The sequence below is a fragment of the Camelus bactrianus genome, chromosome X (genome assembly GCF_048773025.1).
Source record: "Camelus bactrianus isolate YW-2024 breed Bactrian camel chromosome X, ASM4877302v1, whole genome shotgun sequence".
Classification (NCBI taxonomy): Eukaryota; Metazoa; Chordata; class Mammalia; order Artiodactyla; family Camelidae; genus Camelus; species Camelus bactrianus.
The window spans coordinates 61,779,641-61,794,102 of NC_133575.1; the positions used below are offsets into that span (position 1 = coordinate 61,779,641).

Here is a 14,462-nt window from a genome sequence, read left to right on the forward strand (position 1 = left end):
AGGAGCGGGATGACTGGGTCATATGGTAAGTCAATTCCTAGTCTTTTGAGGAATCTCTGTACTGTTTTCCACAGTGGCTTCACCAGACTGCATTCCCACCAGCAGTGTAGGAGGGTTCCCTTTTCTCCACAGTCTCTCCAGCATTTGTCATTTGTGGACTTTCAAATGATGGCCATTCTGACTGGTGTGAGGTGATAACTCATTGTAGTTTTGATTTGCATTTCTCTGATAATTAGTGATATTGAGCATTTTTTCATGTGCCTATTGATCATTTGTGTTTCTTCCTTGGAGAATTGCTTGTTTAGGTCTTCTGCCCATTTTTGATTGGGTTGTTTGTTTTTTTCTTATTATGATGTATGAGCTCCTTATATATTCTGGAGATCAAGCCTTTGTCAGTTTCATAATTTGCAAAAATTTCCTCCCATTCTGTAGGTTGTCATTTTATTTTACTTATGATTTCCTTTGCTGTGCAGAAGCTTGTAAATTTAATTAGGTTCCAGTTGTTTATTCTTGCTTTTATTTCTATTGCTTGGGTAGACTTTCCTAGGAGAACATTTCTGAGATGTATGTGAGATAATGTTTTGCCTATGCTTTCTTGTAGGGGGTTTACTGTATCTTGTCTTAGGTTATGTCTTTGATCCATTTTGAGTTTATTTTTGTGTATGGTGTAAGGGAGTGTTCTAGCTTTATTGATTTACATGCTGCTGTCCAGTTTTCCCAACACCATTTGCTGAAGAGACTGTCTTTATTCCATTGTAAGTTTTTGCCTCCTTTGTCAAAGATTAGCTGACCAAAAGTTTGTGGGTTCATGTCTGGGCTCTCTGTTTTGCTCCATTGGTCCATATGTCTGTTTTTGTACCAATACCATGCTGTTTTGATTGCTGTAGCTCTATAGTATTGTCTGAAGTCTGGAAGTTATTCCTCCAGCCTCTTTCTTTTTTTTCAGTAATGCTTTGGCAATTCTAGGTCTTTTGTGGTTCCATATAAATTTTATTATGATTTTTTCTAGTTCTGTGAAATATATCCTGGGTCATTTGATAGGGATTGCATTAAATCTGTAGATTGCCTTGGGCAGTGTGACCATTTTAACAATATTGATTCTTCCAATCCAGTAGCATGGGTTATCTTTCCTGTTTTATTTATACAGATTCATTGCATTATTTTTTAGATTTCACACATAAGTAGTATCCTATAGAATGTCTTCCCTTGTCTGACTTACTCCACTAAGTATAATATTCTCTAGCTCCATATACTTTGCTGCAAATGGCAATATTTCAATCATTTTATGGCTAAGTAATATTCCATTATATATGTATACACATACATACATACATTCACACACATGCACACACCACATCTTAATCCAATCATCTGTTGATAGACATTTGAATTATTTCCACATTTTGACTATTGTAAATAGTGCTGCTATGAACATTGGGGTACATGTATCTTTTCAAATTCAAGTTTTCGTATTTTCCAGATATATACCAAGGAATGGGAGTGCTGGATCATATTGTAACTCTATTTCTAGTTTTTTTTCTTAAAAGAATGTCCATACAGTTTCCCATAGTGGTTATGTGAATTTACATCCCTACCAACAGTGTATCAAGGCTCCCTTTCCTCCACACCCTATCCAGGTTTGATATTTGTAGACCTTTTGATGATAGCCATTCTGAACAGGGCAAAGTGATAGCTCATTTTGGTTTTGGTTTACATTTCTCTAATTATTAGTGATATTGAGCATCTTTCATGTGCCTATTAGCCATCTTTGTGTCTTCTTTGGAGGAATGTGTATTTAGGTGTTCTGTGCATTTTTTGATTGGGTCATTTGTTTCTTCAATATTGAGTTGTAAGGGCTGCTTATATTTTGGATATAAACCCCTTGTTGGTCGCATCATTTTCAAACATTTTCTCCAATTCTGTAGGTTGTCTTTTAATTTTGGTTATGATTTCCTTTGCTTTGAAGAAGATTTCAATTTAATTGGGTCCCATTTGTTTATTTTTACTTCCATTTCTTTTGCTCTGGAAGACTGATCTAAGAAAATATTGCTATGATTTAAATCAGAGAATGTTTTGCCTGTGTTCTCCTCTAGGAGTTTTATGGTGTCATGTCTTATACTTAGGTCTTTAACCATTCTGAGTTTGTTTCTTTGTTTTGTTTTTTGGATATGGTGTAAGGGAGTCTTCTAATTTCACTGATTTACATGCAGCTGTCCAGCTTTTCCAACACCACCTGTGGAAGAGATTGTCTTTTCTCCATTGTATATTCTTGCCTGCTTTGTCATAGATTAATTAACTCTAGGTGTATGGGTATATTTCTGGACTCTATTCTATTCCATTGATCCATATGTCTGTTTTGTGCCAATATTATGCTGTTTTATTACTGTAGCTTTTTGTATAGTCTGAAGTCTGGGAGGGTCTGGGAGGGTTATGCCTCCAGCTTTGTTCTTCCTTCTCAGGATTACATTGCCAGTTTTGAGTTTTTTTGTGGTTCCATGTAAATTTTAGGATTATTTGTTCTAAGTTTGTGAAAAATGTCATGGTATTTGATAGGGATGGCATTAAATGTAGATTGCTTTGGGTATTATGGCCACTTTAACAATATTAATTCTTTCAATTCCAGAACATAGGTTATCTTTCCACTTCTTTGAATCATCTTCAATTTCCTTTATAATTATTGTATAGTTTTCAGCATATAGGTCTTTCACCTCATTGGTCAAGTTTATTCCTAGGTATTTATTTTATTTTTAATGAAATTTTAAACAGGATTTTTTTTTTTACTTTCTCTTTCTGATATTTCTTTGGTAATGTAAAGAAAGGTAACAGGTTTCTGTATATTAATCATGAATCCTGCTACCTTTCTGAATTCTTTTATTAGCTCTAATAATTTTTGTGTGGAGATTTTAGGGCTCTCTATAGAATATCATGCCACCTTAAAGCAGTGATAGTTTTATCTCTTCCCTTCCAATTTGGATAACTTTTTTATTTACCTTATCTGATTGCTGTGGCTGGGATTTTAAATACTATGTTGAATAGAAGCAGTGAAAGTGGGCATTCTTGTCTTCTTCCTAAATATAGTGGGAAGTCTTTCAACTTTGCACTGTTGAGCATTATGTTGGCTGTGGGTTGTTGTAAATAGCTTTTATTTTATTATCTTGAGATACAGTCCCTCCGTAGCCACTTGGTGAGAGTTTTAATCATGAATGGATTTTGAATTTTGTCAAATGCTTTTTCTGCATGTATTGAAATGACCATGTGATTTTTGTCTTTCCTTATGTTAATGTGGTGTATCACATTGATTGATTTGCATATGTGGAACCATCCTTGAGATACTGGAATGAACCCAACTTGATCATGGTGTTTGATCCTTTTTATATATTTTTGGATTCATTTTGCTAATATTCCTTTTAGGATTTTTGCATCTCCATTCATCAAAGATATTGGTCTGTAATTATCTTTTATTGTGGTGTCTTTGGTTTTGGTATCAGGGTGATGTTTGCTGCAAAAAATGAATTTGGAAGTGTTCCCTTCTCTTCAACTTTTTAGAATAGTTTGAGAACAATGCATATAAGTTCTTCTTTGTATGTTTGGTACAATTCCCTAGTGAAGCTGTCCAGTCCTAAACCTTTGTTTGAAAGGAATTTTGAAAATACAGATTCTATTTCACTTCTAGTAATCAGTCTGTTCAAATTATGTTTCTTCTTGTCTCAGGCAGGCTATATGTTTCAACAAACTTGTCCATTTCTTTAATTTCTTTCTTCAATTTGTTAGCATGTAACTGTTCATTCTATTCTCTTATGATTTTTTATATATGTGATATTAGTTGTTATTTTATCATTTCATATTTTGTTTATTTGGGTTCTCTTTTCTTCTTATTGGGCCTGGATATAAATTTCTCAATTTTTAAAAATATTTTCAAAAAACCAACTCTTTGTTTTATTGACCTTTTCTATTGTTTTAATCTCTATTTTATTTATTTCCTCCCTGATCTTTATTATTTTCTTCCTTTTACTTATTTTGTTTTTTGTTGTTATTACTTTGTAATTGTTTTATGTGGTAGTTTAGGTTGTTTATTTGGAATTTTTCTTGTTTCTTAAGGAAGGCCTGTATTACTATGAACTTCCCTCTTAGAATTGCTTTTGCTGCATCTCATAGACTTTGTAAGGTTATGTTTTCATTGTCATTTGTCTCCAGGTATTTTTTGTTTTTACTTTGATTTCGATGTTGACCCATTGGTTTTTTAGTAACATGTTTTTCAGTCTATATGTGTTCATTCTATTACTGTTTTCTTTCTGTGGTTGATTTCTAGTTTCATATCATTGTGGTCACAAAAGATGATTGAAATAATTTCTATCCTCTTGAATTTGTTGATGCTTGTTTTATGACCTATCATATGATCTATCCTAGAGAATATTCCATGTGTGCTTCAAAAGAATATGTATTTTGGCATTTTTTTGAATGAAGTGTCCAGTAGATACCAATTAAGTACAACTCTACTATTTTGTCTTTTAGGACCTCTGTTGTCTTATTGATTTTCTCTCTGGAAGTCCTGTTCATTGAAGTCAGTGGTATGTTAAAGTCTCCTACTATTGTTGTTTTCCTGTCAATTTCTCCTTTTATGTTTGTATTTGTTTTATATATTTAGGTGCTCCTGTATTAAGTGCACATATGTTAAGAATTGTAATATCCACTAATTGTATTGATTTTATATCATTATATAATGTCTTTCTTTGTCTTTTTATGAACTTTGTTTTAAAGTTTGTTTTATCTTATATGAGTATTTCTACCTACAGTTTCTTGTCATTTTCATTTGCATCAAATATCTTTTCCATTCCCTCACTTTCAATCTGTGTGTGTCTTTCACCTTGAAGTGAGTCTCTTGTAGGCAGTGTATTGTAGGTTATCATTTTTTAGCCAATCAGCCTCTGTATATCTTTTGATCAGAGCATTTATTCCATTGACATTTAGAGTAATTATTATACCTGTTGCCATTTGAACCTTGCTTTCCATTTGTTTTTGTAGTTCTTATTTGTTCATTTCTTCTTTTTGTATTTCCTTTTGTGGTTTGATGATTTTCTTTTGTATTGTGCTTGATTTCCTTTCTTTTTGGTTTTTATGAATCTACTGTAAGTTTTGACTTGTGGTTACCATAGAATTTAAGTCTGCTGATTCATAACTATATCTACTTGCTTTCAACTAATAGTCATGCAATTTAAAACACATTTAAAAGATCTATATTTTTGTACTCCTCTTCCCCACATTTTGTGATTTTGATGTCTTATTTTACATCTTCATGCTTATCATTTTCTATTATAGTTATAATTATTTTTACAAAATTTTTTTTGAATGTACTGGCTTATTTCAGTGATCTTTAATCTCTTTATATATTTGCCTTTCCTATTGTGATTTTCCCTTTCCTATATATTCTTGCTTCTTTTCTGTTTAGAGAAGAACTTTCAATATTTCTTTCAGGTTAGGTTTACTATTGCTGAATTCTTTTAGTTTTTGCCTGTCTGAGAAATTCTTTATCTTTCTATTTTAAATGGTAATCTTGCTGGGTAGAGTATCTTGGGTTGCAGATTTTTCCATTTCGGGACTTTGAATATAACATGCCACTCCCTTCTGTTCTGCAAATTTTCTGCATAGAAATCAGATGATAGCCTTATGGGGGGATTCCATTGTAGCTGACTCTTTGTTTTCTCTTGTTGCCTTAGAAGCTTCTCTTTAATTTTTCCATTTTAATTATGATATGTGTTGGTGTGGCCCTGTTTGTGTTCATGTTGTTTGAGATCCTTTGTGATTCCTGTACCTGAATACCTGCTTCCTTTTTTAGGTTTGGGGAATTTTCAGCCATAATTTCTTCAAATATATTTTCAATCCCCCCTTTATGTTTCTTCTCCTTCTGGAACCCTATTATGCATAGGTTGGCATGCTTTCTGTTATCCCATAGAGCTCATATGTTGCTTTCATTTTTTCTGTTCTGATTGGATGATTCCATTATTATATCTTCTAGATCACTTATTTGTTCTTCAGTGTCATTTAGTTTGCTATTCATTGCTTCTAGATTGGTTTTTACCTCAATAATTGAATTGTCTAATTTTGATTGGTTCATCTTTATATTTTCTAATTCCTTGTTACAATGATCTACATCTATATTAATAATAATTAAGAAAGAATAATCTTTCTTAATTCTTTAGCATTTTTATTATCTCCTTTTTGATCTCACTGTCTATTAAACTGTGAGGTTTATTTTATTACTTTTCTCTTTTGAGGAATTTCTCTTGCTCTTTTAATTGAGAGTAGTTCCTCTTCTTTTTTATTTTACTTGACTACTTTGTCTTTATACATTTAGGAGAGTTATTATCTACTTTGATCTTGAAGGGGTGTTTTCTTGTGGGAGCATCTCTGTGTAGACTGTGTGTGTCACATATTTTTGATGTGAGGACTGGTTTTGCTATGAATGCCAGCCATGTCTTTACTAAGCATGTGCTGACCATTATCCCCTTGATAGGGGGTGTGATTGGTGTTGTGGTATCCAGAACCTGTGCTGAATGTGAGGTGGGGCCTCTTTGTTTGCGACTGTCACCACCCTGTTGGGGATGGAGTATGCTCCCCAGTTTTTGGAGTAGATTCCTTGAAGTTCAGTTTCAGTTAGGTTACACACACCCTTGAGTGTGTGCCATGTCCCAAAGGAGGTGATTGCTGAAGTAAGTGAGACCTGTGTGTCCACAGTGAATCTATGCACTGCCTGTATAGGTATCTGCAGTTCCACTAGCAGAAGCCCAAGTTTGTGTTCCTTTCTTTTTTTGTGTTTGTCCTAGATTTAGTGTAAGGCTGTGTTGTGGAATAGGCTGGGGCTAGAGGTCAGGGTATTGTGGCTGTAGAAATCAAGGTGGCTGTGTTGCCACCTGGGACATTGGCTGCCTCTGTGGCAGACTGACCTGAAGACCTCTCTACCCCAGATTGGGCACAAGCAGCATTGTGTAATGGGTGGAGCTGGGGTGCTCCCGTCAGGAAATGGATCACTAAATACACTGCCCTTGGCCTGAATGCCTGAGATTCAGTACTTAGCTGCTTCATTTCTTGTGGTGTTGCCTGATGTGCATGCTGACAATGTCTGCCAAGGTTGACCCATCACCACTGTGCACTTGTTGACAATGGGCTCCATGGCTCATCCTGTATTACACTCCAGGCCCTCCAGGCTGTCTCTGCTTAGCTAGATTGTGTCTTCTCCCAGGGTCTGTCTGTCAGAGATTCAGCACTTAGCTGCTGTGTGTTCTTGTGGTGTTAGCTGGTATGCACAGTGACAGTGTCGGCCCAGCTAGACTCAAATCCCCCATGATGTGTGTGCCGACAATGTTTCCCACAGGGTTCTGCCCTGATCACATCCCAGGTGCCTTGGTCTGTCTCTGCATAGTTATACCGAATCTTTGCCCTCATCTCATACCAGGCTGTGGTGTTGAGTGAGCTGGGTTGGGGTGTTTGCCCCTCAGGTTTGAAGAGTGGCAAGGCAGCAGCTGCCAGCACAAACCTCTCTCTATCCTGATTCCTAACAAGCCAGCATGTGTGCACTCCTCACAAGTAGAGCCTAGGGTTCTCCAGTCCTTCTGTCTGTCTCCAGCAGACAATGGGGCTCCTCAGGGGCATAGTCCACCTGCTTGGACCTTCTGCTCCTTACAGATCCTTCCCAGGGGTGCAAGTCCTGACTTCATGCCTTATTTTTTTCTGTCCTACCCCATTAGGTGGAGATCTTTCTTGCAGCTTTGGTTGTAGAGGAAATCTGCCAGTTTTCCTTAGTTTTTCTGTGAGAATTTTTCCACATGTAGATGAATTTTTTAATAGACTTTATTCTTTTAGAGCAGTTTCAGAACTGAGAAGAAAATACAGAGAGTTTGCACATAGCCCTCCACACCCATACATATATACTCCCCTACCCTCAACATTCCTCATCAATGTGGCATATTTGGTACAATTGATGAACCAACGTGGACACATTATCAACCAAATTCCATAGTTTACATTAGGGTTCACTCTTGATGTTGTACATTCTATGGGTTTTTACAAGTGCATAATGACATGTAGCCACCACTAGAGTATCATACCAAATAATTTCATTGCCCTAAAAATCCCCTGTGCTCCATCTATTCATTCCTCCCTCCCTCCATCTCCCAAAATCCCTGGAAAACACTAACTTTTTATTGTTTCTATAGATGTGCCTTTTCCAGAATGTCATTTGTTTGGAATCATACATTTTGTAGACTTTTCAGACTGGCTTCTTTCATTTAGTAATATGTCTTTTATGTTTCTTCCATGTCTTTCATGGCTTGATAGGTAATTTTTTTACCACACATATATGTTCTAATTTACATATATGTGCTGTTCATTGTTTCTCAGAATGTTCAGAGCTTTAGCTTTTTAAACTTACATAGTTATCAAAGGAATAAAGCCAACCACAAAATAAGAATTAATTCAAAAAGATACATACATCCTGCTATTACCAGCATCATTATTTGTAACTGCCAAGATATGGAAGCATCCTAAATGCACATCAATAGTTGAATAGATAATGAAGTTGCAGCATGTGGAGATATATATATATATAACGCTATCAAAATAGCCACACTACCCAAAGCAATCCACAGATCCAATGCAACCCCCATCAAAATAATCATGACATTCCTCACAGAACTAGAACAAACAATTCCAAAATTTATAAGAAGCCACAAAAGACCCCAAACAGCCCAAGCAATCTTTTGTAGGTCTCTTTTTTTCTCTTTCTTCTTTTTTTCTCTTTTCTTATAGTCTGATGACTAGAGAAGGTCCTTTAACATTTGTTGTAAAGCTGGTTTGCTGGTGCTGAAATCTTTTAGCTTTTGTTTTTCTGTGAAGCTTTTGATTTATCCATCAAGTCTGAATGAGAACCTTGCTGGATAGAGTATTCTTGGTTGTAAGTTTCCTCCTTTCATCACTTTAAATATATCATGCCACTCCCTTCTGGCCTGTAGGATTTCTGCTGAAAAATCAGCTGATAACCTTATGGGAGTTCCCTTGTATGTTATTTGTTGCTTTTCTCTTGCTAATTTTAATATTTTCTCCTTATCCTTAACTGTCAATTTGATGACTATGTACCTTGGTGTGTTCCTCTTTGGGTTGATTCTGTGTGGTACTCTCTGCACTTCTTGGACTTGGGTGACTGTTTCCCTTCCCAAGTTGGGGAAGTTTTAACTGATTATCTCTCCAAAAATTTTCTGAGGTCCTTTCTCTCTTCTCTTTCTGGGACCCCTATAATGTGAATATTACTGTCTTCATGTTGTCCCAGAGTTCTCTTAAACTATTCTCAGTTCTTTTCATTCTTTTTTCTTTTTCCTGTTCTGAAGTAGTGATTTCCACTAATCTGTCTTCTAGCTCACTGATCTGTTCTTCTGCCTCATTTAGTCTATTCTTGGTTCTTTCTAGCATATTGTTCATTTCAGCGATTTTATTCTTCAATTCTGGGTATTTTTTATATTTTCCAACCCTTTGCTAAAAACTTCGCTCTGTGCATCTATACTCCTCTTGAGTTCTCTAAACATCTTGGCCATCATTACTTTAAACTCTTTCTCAGATAAATTGCCTATCTCCTCATGACTTATTTCTTCTTCTGGGATTTTATCTTGTGCCTTGGCCTGGGAGATATTCCTTTGCCACCTCATAATGTCTATCTGTCTATGTGTTTATGGATTTCTTCCACAGGCTTTGGGATTATTATTTTCTCATTTCTGGTATCACCCCCCCTGGTGGATGAGGCTGGACTAGAGGTTTATGCAGGTTTCCTGGCAGGAGGAGCCAGTGCTTTCCCACTGTAGGGTGAAACTTGGTCCTGGACCTCTGGTGAATAGGGCTGTGTCTAGAAGCCTTTGTGCCTTAGGAAGTCTGCTGATGGGTGGGGCTGTGTTCCCACCCTGTATGTTGTTTGGCCTGAGGCTTCACTACAGGCTGTTGGGTGGGGCTGGGCCTTGGTGCTAATGATCCAATCAAGATGTCAGCCTCCAGGAAAGCTCATGTAGATGAACACTCCTGGAATGTCTGCCACCAGCATTTATGTCCCCTGAGTGAGCCACAGTCATCTTCCACATCCCCAGGAGACCCTCCAAATCCAGCACGCATGCCTAGCCCAGGTTCCTGTGAAATCACTGCCTCTGCCCTTGGACCTGGGACACACGGTTTCTGCACCTGCTTCCCAAGTGAATGAAGTCTCTGTTTACCCCAGTCCCGTGGGAGTCCTGGAGCCAAGCCCCCCTGTCCTTCAAAACCAGATGTCCTGGGGTCTCCTTCTCTTCCCAATGCCAAAACCTGAGCTGTGGTACCTGACATGGGGTTAGAGCTCTCACTCCTATGGGAGGGCCTCTGAGGCTTAACAAATCTTCAGTTTGTGGGTCGCCCACCTGAGGGGTATGGGGTGCAATTATATTGTGAGCATGCACCTCCTACAGTCCTGCTGTGGTTCCCTCTTTATGTTTCCAGTTGCAAGAGCTCTGTTTTGCTAGGTTCCAGTCTTTTTTGATGGTTGTTTAGCATTCAGTTTTGGTTTCAATGTAGCCCCGACCACGTAGATGTATTTTTGATGTGTTTGTGGGAGGACATGACCTCCACCTCCCGCTACTCTACCATCTTGATTCCCCTCCCCTACCATCTTGATTCCCCTTCCCAGTTCTTAATCTTATTGAAGCCCACTTGAATGTGACAATTTTCTTTCTGCTGCTATCATGAGTCTCTCTTTGTTTTGGCATTTGATAATTTGTCTATAATGTGTCTCAGTGTATACCAATTTGAGTTTATCCTTCTTAAGATTTACAGAGATTGTCAGACTTGTTTCTTCATGACTTTCTTCAAATTCAGGAAATTTTCAGCCATTATTTATTCAAATATTTTTCAGGTCAGTTTTTCAGATAGTCCATTTTAGTAGGACAGACAAACACAATCATTGCAAATGATGTTGACCCTACTCTCTACGGAACCAGAGACTAGGTTCTCACACTGGAAATGCAGACCACTATCTACAAGACTGCTGCCAAGCCAGGAAAGAGGTAAGTCAAATGCAAGTAAAAGTATCACAAATTTTTTCTGCAACTTTTAGTTTATTTTTTCTTGATTCAGTATTCACTTGGTTGGTATAAGTTCTTTTATTATCTTCCAGAGTTCTGACAAAGTTAGTTCTGGATAGTTAATGGTTGTTTTTGATTGTTCTGTGCACAGACAGCATTTTGGAGCTGCCTACTTTTCCATGTTGCTACATTATTATTTTTTAAGTAAACTTTCTGAACTAATCTATGAAATGTATATTTTTGGTCATGTGTGCACAGTGAAATCTCTGCTTATTTAGCCTAGTGGTCAGATAATTGTAGGAGAGTTTTTTTAAATGCCTAGAACCAATAAGTTTGTCTGTCTCTGCCAACAGCCTTTGTCAGCATGATTGGGCTTGCCTTAAAAAGTGAACCAGGATATTGACTGTTCTCCCTTAGCTTTAACTTCCTGCTTGTACAGAACTTCAGAGTCGGCCAGAGTTGAGAGATTACAGTCTTCAGAGGTTTTTCCTGAGTATGTGCACAACTCTCCAAATGTCTTTGTCAAATGCTCCCAAGTAAAATGCTTTTTGCACTGGGAAAACTCCAGTTTAGGTTAAATAAAGACAGCCTTGCAAGTGATGTCTTCCAAAAAACCAGAAGACAGAAAAAATAATGAAAACTCTCTGAGAATAAGATTTAAGTCTCTCCAACCCCATTTTTTGTCCTCTGTTGGTGCCCAGCTGCTGTTTTTAACTGTGATTATAGGTTATTGATTTTAATGGCTACCATGGAGTTGCAGAAATGTAGATGGGAATAAGACACATTAAAATGCTTTGTGAGTTTACAGTTCTTACTAAAATTTAGCTGTTTTTATTCAATAAGTCATTTCTGGTTTGCTGCAAAACTTTTGTTAATTTCCAGAATTCTGAAAATGTTGATTATAATAATTTTTGGCATTTTTCACTTTGTTTTTCTCAAAGGAGAGATTTTTCAGAGGCCCTTATTGTGCTATTTTTACTGACATCAACTTTGTGAATATTTACTAGTTTTTCTGCTCAGAATTGTTATAGGGATTTCATAATCCAAATTGGGAATAATGAGTTCCTCAGATCCTTGACAGTCAACAAGAAAGGTTTGGTTTTATTCACATGTAGGAAATACTTGTAAAAATATTTTAACCAATATTCAGAAGTTTATAAGAAAATTATATTCATATAACCTACCAACTCTTCTTTTTATTTTATTAACAAACATAAAGTTGAAATTTCTTATAATAATGTTGAATGGATTACTTATCCATCTGTAATATTTCATATCAAGTGTTTTTTCAGCTTTATTGAGAAATAATTGACATATAACGTGGTGTACAACATGATGATTTGACATACATATATATTATTAAATCATTAACACAATAAAGTTAGTTAACAGATTCAGGGCCACACATATGTACAATTTGGTGTGTGGTAAGAACTTTTAAGATTTACCCTCTTAGCAACTTTCAAGTATATAATATATTGTTCTTAACTATAGTCATCATGCTATACATTACATTCCCAGAACTGATTCATCTTATAACTTGAAGTTTGTACGCTTTGACTAATTTTATCTGATTCTGCCACTTTGCTTAGTTCTTGGGAGGCACCAGTCTACACTGTTTGGATTTGTTTGTTTGGTTGGTTTTTTTAGATTTTACATATAAGTGAGATCATACAGTATTTGGCTTTCTCAGTATGACTTATTTCACAACATAATACCCTCAAGGAGGTTCATCCATGTAATCACAATTGGCAGAATTCCCTTCATTTTGATGGATTAATAATGTTCCATTACACACAGACACATACACATACACATTACATTTTTGTTATCCTTTCAACTGTTGATAGACACTTAGGCCATTTCCATGTCTTGGCTATTGTAAATAATGCAACAATGAACAAGGGATGCAAATACCATTTCAAAATAGTGATTTCACTTTCTTTGTATAAAACCCAGATGTGTGATTGCTGGATCATATGGAAGCTGTATTTTTATTTTTTAAAGGACATTCCATACTGTTTTCTATGCTGGTTGCACCATTTTACTTTCCTATCTACACTGTACAATGGTTTTCTTTTCTCCACATCCTCACTAGCACTTCCAATCTCTTGTCATTTTGAAAATAGTGAATCTAACAGGGACATCTCATTGTGGTTTTGATAACCACTCCCCTAATGATTAGTAATGTTTTGCACCTTTTCATGTACCTATTGTTCAATTTTATGTGTTCTTTGGAAAAATGCCTATTCATGTCCTTGGCTGATTTTCTAATGAGATTACTTTTTAAACTGTTCAGTTGTATTAGTTCCTTATATATTTTGTATATTATTAACCCCTTATCAGATGGATGGTTTTAAAATATTTCCTTATTTCATACAATGCCTTTTTATTTTCTTGATTGTTTCTTTTGCTGTGCATAAGCTTGTTAGTTTGATATACTTTTACTTGTTGATTTTTCCTTTTGTTTTTTATGCTTTGGGTCTAATATCCAAATAATCATTGCCAAGACCAAGGTAAAGAAGATTCCCCCCCCCCTTTTTTTTTTCTTCTAGGAGTTTTATGGTTTCAGGACTTACATTGAACTCTTTAATCCATATTGAGTTACTTTTTGTGTATGATGTAAGATAGGGGTACACTTTCATTCTTTTCATGTGGCTATCCAGTTTTCCCAATACCACTTGTTGAAGATACTAACCTTTACCCATTTAGTGTTATTCCTTGCTTGTAAAATATTAGTAGACCATATACATGGGTTTATTTCTGGACTCTTATTCCATTTCACTGTTGTATGTGTCATTTTAATGCCACTACCATGTTGTTTTGATTACTATTGTTTTGTAATATATTTTGAAATAAGTAAATGTTGTTTCTCATGGTACTTTGACTATTTGGGGTCTTTTGTGGTTCCATATGAATTGTGGAATTGTTTTTTCTATTTCTGTGAAAAATGCCTCTGGAATTTTGACAAGAATGCATTTAATCTATAGACACATTTGGATATTACAGACATTTTAACATTTAATTTAACCATGAACATGAAATGTCTTTCCATTTGTGTCTCTCCTTTTCAATTTCTTTCCTCTATGTTTTTTAGCTTTCAGTTTATACATCCTTGGTTAAATTTATTCCTAAGTATTTTTGATGCTATTGTAAGTGGGATTTTCTTAATTTCTTTTTCATTTCATTGTAAGTGTATAGAAATGGAATGGATTTTTGGTTATTGATTTTGTATCTTGAAATTTTATTTTATTTGTTTATTTGGACATACATTTTGAGGGAGTTTTTAGAGTTTTCTATGTACAAATTCATGTCATAAACAAATAGAGACAATATTATTTCATTCTTTCCATTTTGGATGCCTTTTATTTCTTTTCT

General features: G+C 35.7%; 1 long non-coding RNA gene across 1 annotated transcript in view; it reads left to right on the top strand.

Moving 5' to 3' along the window:
• Nucleotides 1-4,508: 4,508 nt before the first annotated feature.
• The window catches only part of LOC141576330 (uncharacterized), a 36,735-nt gene continuing 26,781 nt past the window's right edge, over nt 4,509-14,462 (top strand). Inside the window, exons 1-2 of the long non-coding RNA XR_012504682.1 lie at nt 4,509-4,568; nt 10,916-11,066. This is a non-coding gene — a long non-coding RNA (uncharacterized LOC141576330). The remainder of the gene's footprint in view (nt 4,569-10,915; nt 11,067-14,462) is intronic.